Source organism: Sapajus apella, unplaced genomic scaffold, assembly GCF_009761245.1.
Source record: "Sapajus apella isolate SASKATOON/1434 unplaced genomic scaffold, GSC_monkey_1.0 scaffold95, whole genome shotgun sequence".
NCBI classification, from domain to species: domain Eukaryota; kingdom Metazoa; phylum Chordata; class Mammalia; order Primates; family Cebidae; genus Sapajus; species Sapajus apella.
Window position 1 is genome coordinate 242,644 of NW_022437035.1, and position 14,363 is coordinate 257,006.

Consider the following 14,363-nt stretch of genomic DNA (forward strand, 5'->3'; position numbering starts at 1 on the left):
CCTGCACATCCACATGACAGATTTTCCCCTAGAACCACCATCAGAAGTAGACCCCAGCGTGATGCGCGGTTGCTCCCCATATGAAGAGGTTCACATTCCTGCATCCTCAGACTGGGAAAGAGCCCTGAGCTCATTGCCTCCAACCCCCACCTCGCAGCTGAGGGACACTGAGCCCCAGACCAGTGTGTCATCCCTTGCGAAGATCACACACCACAGGGTACCAGAGCCAGAACAAACTCCAGGGTCCTGATTCCTACACTTTCCCATCCGTATTCTGTCTTTTGTTGGAGTCTAGACCCTGGTGACCAGCTATGGGCCAAGGCACTTTGTGGCCCTCGTGGCAGGGTCCCAGCTGGTGATGCACCCCTCCCCTTCCTCCATGGCTCCACCAGCTCTGTTGGAGTTTATGCAACAGCCAAGAGGAAATGGTAGGCCGGGACACAGAGACACAAAGGAGTAGAATCCCCATTCCCCCAGCACAGCCAGGTGAGAGGAGGTTCCAAAGCCCTGGGGGTTCCTGTGTGCAGTACTCAGCAATGCTTGGCCCCATGCTCTGCATCCACAGAAATGTCCTTCCAGGCAGAGGCCGGGCCATTCATTTTTCCTGAGACACCTCATGGGGTTGTTTGGGGCAGGTGGAGGTGACCGCACCCGTGGGAGAGCCAGGTGGAGCCATCTGGGCTGGCGGGACAGGCATGAGAGAGAACAGAAGATACACTGGTAGACCCTGGAGGTGCGTGTAAGGGAAACACAAGGGTTTCAAGGACCACTCCATGTGATGTGGAAGAGACAGCGCAGGGGCAGAAAAGCAGAAGTACTTTTGTTTCCTGGAAATGTTTTAGAGATGGGGAGGTGGTGAGGATCCACCGAGGGAAATGCTGATGGCTGAAGAAAGATGAGGCCTGACGACTGGTGGTGAGGTTCCTACACAAGGAAACCACGTCGTGCCCCACCAGAGCAACCTGGTGGTGTGCTGCCGGGGAGGGTGCGGGAATGGGGTCACAGAGCCTGTGCAGGGGCTCCTCAGAACGGGCACAGCTGATCTGTAAGGACCTGTCCAACACCAGTGAGGGTATGAGGGGCAGGGTTGGAGGAATGCAGCACCACATAGGTGGGGAAGTAGGTCTCGGGGAGAGTTAGGTTTCAGTCCAAGAAAGAAGACAGAGAATGTTCCAGGGAGAGGCTGCCCTGGGGTCTCCTGAGGGCTCAAAGGAAAGGTCCCAGAAGATGGGGTCAGAAAAGGAGTATTCAGGGCCATGGGGGTAGGGTGACCTGAGCTTCCTGCAGCCCCTGACGCAAACAGGGATAAAGGGCATAATGAGATTAGTCCTGAATCTGAGGCAGAGAGTGGTAAGGAGGCTGTGAGTTTGGGGGAGGGAGGGAATGGCCTGGCTGGGAGAAGGCTGGGTTCTAGGTTCCCTACAGTCCTGCCAAGGAAGGTCAGAGTCCAGAGAGCCAATGACTCCTTCCTGACACTTGCATAGAGAGGTGTACACCCAGCGAGGCGGGTGCTCTGTAGACTGCTGCTATGCAGGGGAGCAGCTTCTCCTGGGCATAGGACCCCAGGTACCTGCAAGATGCAGGGCTCCAGGCTGCCTTAGATGCCTGCTGATGGCTCTCCTCTGAGGGGCTGTAAACTGGCTCACTGGGTACCCACAGTGCACAAGGCACTTGTTCCCAGTATGATGTACCAGGAACTGCCAGAACTATGTGATAGGCATAATTCCTACCGCCATTTTAGAGCTAGGGAAACAGAGGCACTGAGCAGTTAATCAATTTGCCCCAGGTTCCATAGATAAACAGACAGTGTAGAGCTAGGGTCTCAACACAGGCAGGCTCCCTGCACAGTGTGGGCTCCAAGCCACTGGCTGTCCTGCTGCCACCATCCAGCCTTGGAGATTTTTTTTAAAAAAACCCTTAGCCAAATTAAATTTAACAGAGCTTAATTGAGCAAAGAATGATTTGTGAATCAGGCAGGCTCCTGAGCCAGATTAGGTTCAGAGAAAACTCCAGTGCAGCCACATGATGGAAGAAGATTTATGGGCAGAGAAAGGAAAGTGGCACAGAAACAGCTGGATTGGGTACAGCCCAGCATTTGCCTTATTTCAACATGGTTTGAAGAGCTGGCCCCCTTTGATGGGCCCACACTCAGTGATCCGCACAAGAGTAGGTTACAGTCTGTTTACACCCCCATTTAACTTATACCTCACTATGTACAGAGAACCTACTAGGACAAACGTAAAATATGTTAAGAGGAAGCTTTAGGCTAAATTTGATGTAACGGTTCTCCCCTTTTGGTCATGTTCTCAATTTTGATAGACTGACCAAAACTTTAGTCATTGATGTCACTATCACCATACACTTATTTGGATTCAAAATCTACGAAAATAGCAGAACACTGGATTTTGTAAGGTGAGAATAAGGGAATAAGGACATCAGGTTATTTTTTTTGTAAGGGTTAGAGGATACCTCCTTATGCTGGAATGTCCAGTTTACAGAAGAAAAACAAAATCTGGTCTGTTCTAGGATACATTTGTATCCCTAAAGTCTTAGTTTGATTATGTCACTTTTACCATAAGAGACTCCATTTTGGTTTGATCTGGTCTGTTGGGGTTAGTAGAGAAGCTCAGTCCAAAACAATGGCCTTTCATTATTTTGGTTAAGAATTCCTTCCTTTTGGTCAGATTCTTACATAGGTGAGAGAGTCACCAAAACTTAGGGCCTTATCACCACTCTCAGTTACCATCATTTTGGATTTCCAGTCTCAATGCATCATGCATAGGTTACAGTGTCCTCATGGTCACACATGTATTTGAGCTCGTCATTCCAGTTGGAAAGAGACCATTTGAAATTTTAGAGATGGCTGCAAGCAAACATTTTAAACTTTTGAGAGAATATAGCATACCAGGGAGACTACTATTATGACTATCAAGAGGATAATACACAGAGTTTGGAGTATACTCCTTATCCGGGTCCCCATAAACCAAACCACCTAAAATCAAATAGATCAAAGAATAAGCTAGGTAGAATCTACGCACATTAAACAAGCAGTCTGTTCATTAATCTCCTACAACTAAATCTCTATAATACCTGATTTATTTCTCCACAGGCAACAAGAAGTGCCAGCAACTGCAGAGATAATTCTCTGTTTAACCAGTAAATAATCTAGACAAATTCTGTTATTTAGCATCACTTTCACAGAGAATTTATTTATTTATTTAGACAGAGTCTTGCTCTGTCATCCAGACTGGAGTGCAGTGGTGTGATCTCAGCTCACTGCAACCGCCACCTCCCAGGTTCAAGCGATTCTCCTGCCTCAGCCTCCTGAATACCTGGGATTACAGGCACATGCCACCATGCCCATATGATTTTTTGTATTTTTTAGAAGAGGCAGGGTTTCACTACGTTGGCCAGGCTGGTCTCAAACTCCTGACCTCAGGTGGTCTGCCCGTCTCAGCCTCCCAAAGTGCTGGGATTATGGGGATGAGCCACTGCACCTGGCCTTCAAAAGAGAATTTAAGCCTGCTGTATAACCATAGCTTTTACAGTAGAATCTGCTATAGAGTCTATCACTGGGGATACATTTCTTTTTTTTTTTTTTTTTTTTTTTTTGAGATGGAGTTTCACTCTGTTGCCCAGGCTGGAGTGCAATGACACAATCTTAGCTCACTGCAACCTCCACCTCCTGGGTTCAAGAGATTCTCCTGCCTCAGCCTCCTGAGTAGCTGGGATTACAGGTGCACACCACCATACCCAACTAATTTTTTGTATTTTCAGTAGAGATGGAGTTTCACCATGTTGGCCAGGTTGGTCTTGAACTCCTGGCCTCAAGTGATCCACCTGCCTTGGAGCTCCCACAGTGTCACCATGGGTACATTTCTAATCATTGCCTCATTTACTCCAAACCATGAAAAAAGATACTCTTCATATAGAATTTTCTCTCATTTCTTCACCTAGAAGAATGAAGGATCATGGCAATGTTCCCTTTAGCATGTGATTCATTAATAGGTTAAGAGGAGTGACTCAGTGTTCTGTTTCTGCCTGCTTATGAGGCAACAAATGTGCCATTAAAATTTTTCACCTATATTGACCTTTTATCTTCCATCTATCAAGGCATAAGTTTGTCCATGTATAAGGCTGGTTGTAAAATTCTTCATTTAAAAGTATACCTTATGAGAGTACACAAAAGACCCCCTTTTTACTTCTATTGTTCACTGAGGCATAAGCAAGGAAAAAATAGAAAGATGAGAGTCTCATGCTAGCAGAGAAGTCTTGATTCATGATCTTGGAAAAAAAGCTGTCCATATCAAGGATGCCGTCTGCTTCTGGGGAGAAACTTCCCTGGTTAGCTTTACCTTAGGGTTTCCAATGGACGTACGGTTCCAAAAGTGTGGAGAGGACCCTTATGAGTTGTGAGATTTAAAAACCCAAGATTAAAAGTCTGGAAGTTTTGCTGCAGTGTGGATGGCAAGTGTAGTCTTTCTTTGATTTTCTCAGCAGATTCAATCTTCTCGTTCTAGGTTGTGAAGGTGTTGACTGTCCTCAGTCAGCGGACCATGAAAAGCTTTCTTTATCTGAACATACACTTTGGCATAATGACCTACTGTTATATCAGCCCTCTTGCATGCATGGGAAAGTTTTTAATACAACCAGAAAACATGCATAGGAAATTACAATGGAATACAATCCCTCTATAAACATTTAAATGACCCTCTAGGTAGCAAAAATGTACCTGAAGTTTTATCTTTCCAGGAATTTGGTTTGACACACCAAATATTGGTCATAAACTATTTTAGCAATTTAGAACAGTCACCACACACACACATATATATTTAATTTGAATCATTTTATCTCTTTCATAAGTCATGGAATGCAAAGCTTTTAATAACAAAAGCTTTAAGGACTCAGGAAAGATAAGATGGGCATCCAGGTTCTCCATGAGTCCACACTTAACATTGGACTTATGTCCTCTTTTATACTGGCTGTTTCTCCAATTTAGGTGCATAGCATTGATAACTGATAGGTATCATAGGTAATTTGATCAGGACCATGGAGTTCATTCGAACTGCATATCTAAACAATTCACTGATTTAGCATGAAAATCTGGCGAAGTAACTTCTTGGTATTCAATATTTTTCCTGCTGTGTAGCAGTTTTATAAACCAGTCAGTCTCTTTACTAAGAGTTCCAGGAATTCTTACCCAGTCCAGATGATTTGATCTTGAAGTTATTAGAAGCCTGTATTCAAGAGTGTTTGTCAGGGTCCTTTTCATCCTTTCATTAACCTCCTTAAAGACACCATACTCTAAGATTTTTGCCTGTTTGTGAAGTTTTCAGAAACTGCATCAGAATTAAGCAAGTAACTGTGGAAATAACTTTAAACGGTCACAGTTAAAGAGACAATTTACAAGGAAATTTGGCTATTTCTGTGGTTTATAATAATTTAATATGATAACCATAATTATGACTGATAGCATAAAATATATTAGAATTTTAGAAATGCCATATAATTTTAGAATATATATTAATAACGTAGTCACTAAACTATAACTTGTAGAAGGTTGAACGTTACTTCTTATTTGACAATGCCTCCCATATAATTTGACAAGTCAAATAATTCTGTGTGTTTTCTTTTGGGTGATTCAGGGGCCTTTTGTACCATCCCAAAGATAGAGGTAAAAAGTACTTAATTTGGAAGGTGAAATTTGATTTTGGGAAGCCTATAAAATATGTCAAAGATTTAAAACATGTAACCCAATAGGATCACAGGCTATCATAAAATAATAGTCAATTATTTAGCCAAAGTAATGATTAAAAGATTTTTTTAAATGTAAAACCTATACCCTTCAATAGAGGGGACTCAGTTTCCCAAACAATCAACAGACCTGAGAAAGACACGATGAGACAGAATCTGTCCCTTCTCTCTTTTTTTCCTTTTTGCCGTTTACTTAAAGATGAACATAAAGATTTTACTGGGTCTTATTAATACTATACAATATTTTTGTTCAACAGAGAAAGCCAAATTATAGTGTACTATCAATACTAAAGGTAATTTTAATAAAATCTGATCAATAAATTTATCAAATCTGTCATCTTTTAACTACACGAGATTTTCACACGACTTTTATGTTTTACATTTTCTCCCCAACTTTCTATGTTTATCTACTTTTATCTATTTTTTACTCCTTCAATTTGAAACCCTTAGTAACTTCAAACTAAACATTTTTAACAAACATATTTTTGTACCTTTATAACTTTCTTATCAAGGCATATCTTACTTTTGTTTAGATACTCTTCGTGTAGAATTTTTCTCTCATATCTAGTAGTTCTAATTACATATTCTAACTATAATTTTAACTCTTAGTAACCCTAATTTCTAGTGAAAACCGCAGAAAGTAATTTTAAACTGTTTTATAGTAGTATTTGTAGAAAAAAATTATAATTTTTTAAGAAAGATGGTTCTTCAAATTACTATTTATTAACAGATCTAAGTATGTTTGGCTTTTCTATACCATGTTAATAAAAAATGTCAAGGTATATAGACTTAAATTCATGTTTAATAATTTATATTTCAGTATTTTAAGTTATAAATGACTCGGACATTTTGTGATTATCTGTTACTTTAGCATAACATGACTTTTTTTTAATTACCAAAGAGAATTTTGAAACTATAACACAAGTACCCTCCCTAATTGTTGTAGGACTCTTAGTTCAGCTAAAGACGGGGGTCCTTGTCACATGGCCACAAAAAATTAGGCTCACAGATAATTTGAAGGGTGAGGAGGGCAGGGTTTATTGAATGAAAAGGAAAAAAGAGAAACAGGGATTCTCCACAAAGCCAGAGTTCTGCTGGTGTGCTTCCCACCTCACAAATTGAATCCCAGGAAGAGGAGGGGCCAGTCTCCTCCCCACTGAAAATGGCACGAACTTCTGTGGCACTCATAATGTCTTCCTCAAGTCATCTGGGGTCTCAAGTAACCATGTGGTACCCAGGAGGACTATGAAGGTCAGGACCTGTCTGAGTACTAAATTTATATACCAGGTGTAGAGGCCAGGACAGAAGACAGCTGCCTAGAGGACCCAACTATGCCTAGAGGATCCAACCCCTCCCAAAAATAGCCAGTAGGCAAGTAGGGAAAGCAGAGAAGAAGGGTCATATTTGGCATGATTCTGACTTGTAGCTGCTGGTCTCGGAACTGAGAAGGTGTCTCCAGACCTCATCATGGCCACCTGTTCACACCCCCAAATCCAAAGGCTCTAAACCAAAAAAAATGTAAGTTCACAGTCAAATCAAGCAGGTATCTAATTATATTAAATATTATCACATACACATAACACGTATAGACATACAAACACACAGAAGCAGATTTTATGACTTCCATAAAGGATTTTTATTTGCCAGCTTTCAAATAGTTTTCTGTTCCCTCATTCAGACTATCAGTCTTCCAGTTATCTGTTTCACTGCCCTAAGTAATTGTTAACCAGGCAACAAATTTGCATTTCTAAAGGTACAACTCTTATGTGAAACAAAAAAAAATTATATTTCATAAGCACAGAGCTAAGATTTTAGGCATAAATATTGTATCACTATTTGTCCAAGCCAAGGGAAAAAATGGTACATACGTGAAAGTTGATCAAGATAAAGTGGCCAGAAAAGGACCTTAAGCAAAGGCAAGACTTAATATGTAAATTTAAAACAATGGTAAGAGTTTCTAATGTACACAGGCAGACTGCCTTACAAATGGAGCTTTCCTTTATTGATGTAAACTTCTTTTACGAAAGGCTTTTAAGATTGCCACTTCAATTCCAGAAAGGTATATTTTAGTTCAGTTGGTGTTCTTTTTAACTTAGCTACCGTTTCTTAGCTAAAATTACTAAGTTCAGGGTGGAGCTTCTTCAGGAATAGGGCAAAGAGAGCATTCTCTATGCCTGGTCTTAGCATGAATACATCTGAAAAAGAAGCAAGGCTATTTTAACTGAGGAACACTTTATCTAGGAGAGCTTTCATTTCACCTTTGGGGCAGGATAGTAACTAAGCCAAAAGGTTAGCAGATTTAATTTTTCTTATCAATTAGTAACTTAGCTTTTTATGTGCCTTTTATAAAGTCTTTAAATAAAAATACTGAAATCTTTTTAGAAGCTTTGCATATCAACGGACACCCCTAGATGACACTAATTTGGGAGGCTTCATTTTCAAATGAACTTCCTCAAGTGCAGTGCTGTTCATTTAGAACATTTCACTGTAACTTTAAATTATCTTTAGTATGTTTTTGCCATTTCTGTACGCCTTTGCTGCTTCTAGGGCCTAATATTGATATACATGTTAACTGGAAGGTACTCAGTTCTTTAGAAATTAAGGACCCCATTTTTACCTCAAATATTGACTTTGGCTCTCAGAATCCTTCAAGCAACTCTGCCAGTGATCTGTTTCCATACTTAAGTGTACAAGAAAAAAGAAACAAAGGGAGTAGAAAACACAAAAATTCCTGTGAATTTCCAAAAGCCAAAGTTTACACCCCCTGCAATATTGCCATCTGCTACTAGTTTCTTTCTGACCCAGGCAGACAAAAGAGGCCCCTAACTGTATCCAAGCCAGTTAATTATCAGATACAATCCATTTGTAGACCCAATTCAGTTTCTGTCAGAACTTCCAAACCCGGTATCGATCAAAAATGTGCTCAAACAAACTCAGAGAGCTCAAAATACAAATCTGTGGAACTTCAGAATCTGAGGGAGAGCTTACCAAGATCCCCAGTTGTTGTGAGAGAGCAATGGAAACAATAGGCCCAATGGGTACTTGCTTGCTCACTTGGTACTTCTGGGGATTACTAGAAGTTCTATCTCAGATCCCACTTCTGACACCATCTGTTAAAAAGAAACCCTTAGCCAAATTAAATTTAACAGAGTTTATGGTTTTTTCCCCAAGGATCAATGCAGACAGGAGACAGGACTAGATACCAGCTTTCATTCAAATGGACAAGAGCAATGTTTGGAGTCTCACATCATAAACTTTTGCTCCAGAACTACTGCAGGAATAATTCAGGAAACCAAGAGAACCCACAAACCCCCAGAAAGAAGTCAATTGCTCCTGCAGGACCCAGGAGACATCCCTATTACTGTGACTGCCCAAACTGTGGGAGTGAGAAAGGGAGATTATCTGCCCCTGCACACACATGGTCACTGGGGAACCTGAAGGTCTAGATCACAGGAGAAGATTCTGATAATACCTGGAGTAGAGTCAATTTAGGGAGTCGAGTGGGGCATGGTGGCTCACGCCTATAATCCCAGCACTTTGGGAGGCCGAGGCAGGTGGATCACAAGGTCAAGAGGTTGAGACCATCCTGGTCAACATGGTGAAACCCCTTCTCTACTAAAAATACAAAAATTAGCTGGGTGGCGCACACCTGTAGTCCCAGCTACTCGGGAGGCTGAGGCAGGGTAATTGCTTGCACCTCGGTGGCAGAGGTTGCAGTGAGCCGAGATCGCGCCATTGCACTCCAGCCTGGGTAACAAGAACGAAACTCTGTCTCAAAAAAATAAAATAAAATAAAATAAAATAGAGAGCTGAGTGAAATACAGGGGTAAGGGGGGCAGCAGGAAAAGCCCTGTGGGCTCTCTGGGTTCCCAGGGAAGCAATCTCTGACTTTTCTCACAGGGCTACCTGGGGAGGGCTGCCAGAGGAACTGGGAAAAGGGCACGGGGAGAAGGAAACCTCCAGCTGAACTTTGTAGTAATTCCAACCAAACAAGAAGTCTCCTGGCCAGAACTCAGGAGAGAGCATGAATCCAGTGTGCAGGCTCCACAGGCAGGGAAGCATGAAAGCCTTACCTGCCTTCGCAGCTGGGAGGCTGGTAGCCTGGGGCAAGTTCTCGGCCCTGTTCATAGACTGCCTGGAAACAGACTTAGTGCTGTTGTAGGGTAGGGCATGGTAGGAGTGAGACCAGTCTTCTGAGTTTCATGGGAGCTGGATAAGGCCTGTGACTTCCAGCTTTCCCCTACTTCCCTGACAGCCTGCACGACACAGCAGAGGCAGCCATAATTCTCCTAGGAACATAACTCCATCGACCTGGGAACCTCACCCCTATCCCCCACAGCAGCCACAGCAAGACCTGCCCAAGGACAGTCTGAGCTCACACATGCCTAGTCCTGCCCCCACCTGATGGTCCTTCCCTACCCACCCTGCTAGCTGAAAACAAAGGGCATATACTCTTTGAGTTCTAAGGCCCCACCCACCACCTGATCCTCCCCATACTACCACAGCTGATGCTCTCTTAAAAGCGCCACCTCCCAGTAATAGGCCAACCAGCACAAAAATAGTGCATTCAATAACCAAAACTAAGGACCCTCACAGAGTCCATCTCATCCACTGCCACCTCCACCAGAGCAGGTGCTGGTATCAACAATGAGAGACCCACAGATGCTTCACATCACAGAACTCTACACAGACAACCCCCAGTACTAGACTGGAGCTTGGTAGGCCTGTTGGGTGGCTAGATCCTGAAGAGAGACAAGAATCACTACTGTGCAGCTCTCAGGAAGTCACATCCACAGGAAAAGAGGGAGAGTACTACGTCAAGGGAACACTGTGGGACAAAAAACTGAACAACAGCCTTGAGCCCTAGACCTTCCCTCTGACACAGCCTACCCAAATGTGAAGGAATCAGAAAACAAACTCTGGTAATATGACAAAACAAGTTCTTTAACACCCCCAAAAAAATCACACTACCTCACAAGTACTAGATCCAAATCAAGAAGAAATCCCCAGTCTACCTGAAAAAGGTATCAGTGAAACTAAGCTTCACAAATGAAGAAAAGACAGTCTTTTTCAGACAAACAAATGCTGAGAGAATTTGCCACTACCAAGCCAGTACTACAAGAACTGCTAAAAGGAGCTCTAAATCTTGAAACAAATCCTGGGAACACATCAAAATAAAACCCATTTAAAGCATAAGTCTCATAGGACCTACAAAACAAAAATACAAATAAAAAACCAAAAACAAACAAACAAAAACCAAGGTATGCAGGCAACAAATAGCATGATGAATGGAATAGTACCTCACATCTCAATATTAATGTTGGATTTAAATGGCCTAAATGCTCCACTTAAAAGACACAGAATCACAGAATGGGTAAGAATTCACAAACTATCTGTGGCTTTCAAGAGGCTCACCTAACACGTAAGGATTCATATAAACTTAAGGTAAAGGGGTGGAAAAAGACAGTCCATGCAAATGGACACCAAAAGCAAGCAGGAGTAGCTATTCTCATCTCAGACAAAACAAACTTTACTTTTTTTATTTATTTTACCTTAAGTTCTGGGGTACATGTGCAGATTGTGCAGGTTTGTTACATAGGTATACACGTACCATGGTGGTGGTTTGCTACATCTATCACCCCATCATCTACATTAGGTATTTCTCCTAATGCTATCCTTCCCCAAAACCCCCATGCCCTGCTATTACTCCCCTAGCCCCCCACCCTCCCAGGCCCTGGTGTGTGATGTTCCCCTCCCTGTGTCTGTGTGTTCTCATTGTTCAACACCCATTTACGAGTGAGAACATGTGGTGTTTGGTTTTCTGTTCTGTATCAGTTTGCTGAGAATGATGGTTTCCAGTTTCATCCATGTCCCTGCAAAGGACATGGATTCATCCTTTTTTATGGCTGCATAGTATCCAGTCTATCATTAAGGGGCATTTGGGTTGGTTCCAAGTCTTTGCTATTGTAAACAGTGCCACAATAAACATACGTGTGCATGTGTCTTTATAATAAAATGATTTATAATCCTATGGGTATATACCCAGTAATGGTATTGCTGGGTCAAATGGTATTTCTATTTCTAGATCCTTCAGGAATCACCACACTGTCTTCCACAATGGTTGAATTAATTTACACTCACACCAACAATGTAAAAGCATTCCTATTTCTCCACATTCTCTCCAGCATCTGTTGTCTCCTGATTTTTTAATGATCGCCATTCTAACTGGCGTGAGGTGGTATCTCAATGTGGTTTTGATTTGCATTTCTCTAATGACCAGTGATGATGAGCTTTTTTTCATATGTTCAAAACAAACTTTAAAGCAACAGCAGTTTAAAAAGACAAAGAGAGGCTGCGTGGTGTCGGCTTGTGGGTCTCAGAGACCCGAAAATTAAGAGCATTTTTACGCCCCAGGGGCCACTCGTGGCGGCTCTACGGCCATCACCATACCACAGAACGAATATATTGAATTACCTCATAAACGCTATGGATACCGTTTGGATTACCATGAGAAAAAGAGAAAGAAGGAAAGTTGAGAGGCTCATGAACGTTCGAAGGTGGCAAAGAAAATGATTGGTCTGAAAGCTAAGCTTTACCACAAACACGCAACGCTGAGAAAATACAAATGAAAAAGACTATCAAGATGCATGAAAAGAGAAACACCAAACAAAAGAATGATGAGAAGACTCCACAGGGAGAAGTACCTGCCTATCTGCTGGACAGAGTAGGACAATCTCGAGCTAAAGTACTTCCCAATATGATTAAACAGAAATGAAAAGAGAAGGCGGGAAAATGGGAAGTCCCTCTGCCTAAAGTCCGTGCCCAGGGAGAAACAGAAGTATTAAAAGTTATTCAAACAGGAAAGAGAAAGACGAAGGCATGGAAGAGGATGGTTACTAAAGTATGCTTTGTTGGAGATGGCTTTATAAGAAAACCACCTAAATATGAAAGATTCATAAAGCCAATGGGCTTGAGTTTCAAGAAAGCCCATGTGACACATCCTGAACTGAAAGCCAGCTTTTGCCTACCAATACTTGGTGTAAAGAAGATCCCTCATCCCCATTGTATACAACTTTGGGTGTTATTACCAAAGGTACTGTCATTGAGGTAAATGTGAGCGAATTGGGCCTTGTGACGCAAGGAGGCAAAGTTATTTGGGGAAAGTATGCCCAGGTTACGAACAATCCTGAAAATGATGGATGCATAAATGCAATCTTACTGGTTTGACAGCAATTTAATATATAATTAGAGGACCACACACCAATTGGAAAAACTGCCATTACTGTACTGTTTCTGAATACTACCAAACAGCCATACGTGTCTGCAATCAAGAGATTTATTGTAAACATTAAAATGGTCCCGTTGTATAAATGGTCTTTATTTTGAAATCTACTTAGACCCCCATGTTAATAAAACTGATTGAAAAAAATCAAATATGCAAATATTCTACTTCATCAATATCTGCATTTATGAGTGGGTATTCAGCAATACAGATTTCGCATTTCCTGGAGAACCACCAGTGTCAGTTGAAAATGCCTTTCAAAAAGGTTAATGCACCCTTAATTATGTGTGAACATTTAACTGAAGTATCTTCCACTTCACTAATCGTAAAAAAAAATGTAGCAATACATGATGTTAAGTTTATAGTGTTTACACTGAAAGTATGTGAGAAGACACACTAAAAGTTCAGAACTCTCAGAGAAATCTTTTCACCTGTGAAATCCTTAATTTCTGAGTACTGCTGGCAAAGGTCTAGTGAATTCATATTCTAAACCTTTGTCTCATTTACCATGTTATGTATCTACTTGGCACTATTTTCTACTTGAATCATGAAAATAAAAAAAATATTAAAATCTTTGTTCTTTCTTAGCATTTTCCGTATTCTAAAGAATATATTTATACTTTCAGAATGGTATTAACAATTAGTTTAAGTAACTCCAGCGAACTTTTAAAAGGAAAAGAAGACTGCACTGATTGTCTGAGGAGAAATTTATTTGCAGTTACTTAGATGATGTAAAAAGGTAAGGTTTTAGGGTTGTAACTTAGTGAAAGCACTGTTGTGATATGTTGTGGCTGTAAATTACATTAATTTATAATCACCAAAAAAAAAAAAAGACAAAGACATTATATAATGATAAAAGGCCTTGTTCAACAGGAAAATATCACATATATATGCACCTAACACTGGAACTCCCAAATTTGTGAAACAATTACTACTAGACCTAAGAAATGAGACAGACAGCAACACAATAATAGTGGGAGATTTCAGTACTCCACTAACAGCACTAGAAAGTTCATCAAGACAGAAAATCAACAAAGAAACAATGGATTTAAACTATACTCTGGAACAAATGGACTTAACAGATTACAGAACATTTTACCCAACAACTGCAGAATATACATACTATTCATCAGCACATAAAACTTTCTTCAAGATAAACCATATGATAGGCAGCAAAACAAGCGTCAATAGAGTTAAGAAAATTGAAATTATATCAAGCACTCTCTCAGACCACAGTGGAATAAAACTGGAAATCAACTCCAAAAGGAACCTTCAAAACCATGCAAATACATGGAAATTAAATAACCTGCCCTTGAATGATCATTGG

At 41.2% G+C, this 14,363-nt stretch overlaps 1 pseudogene; it reads left to right on the forward strand.

Moving 5' to 3' along the window:
• Positions 1–993: 993 nt before the first annotated feature.
• LOC116535497 lies at positions 994–13,183 on the forward strand (annotated as a pseudogene).
• The last annotated feature ends 1,180 nt before the right edge of the window (positions 13,184–14,363 follow it).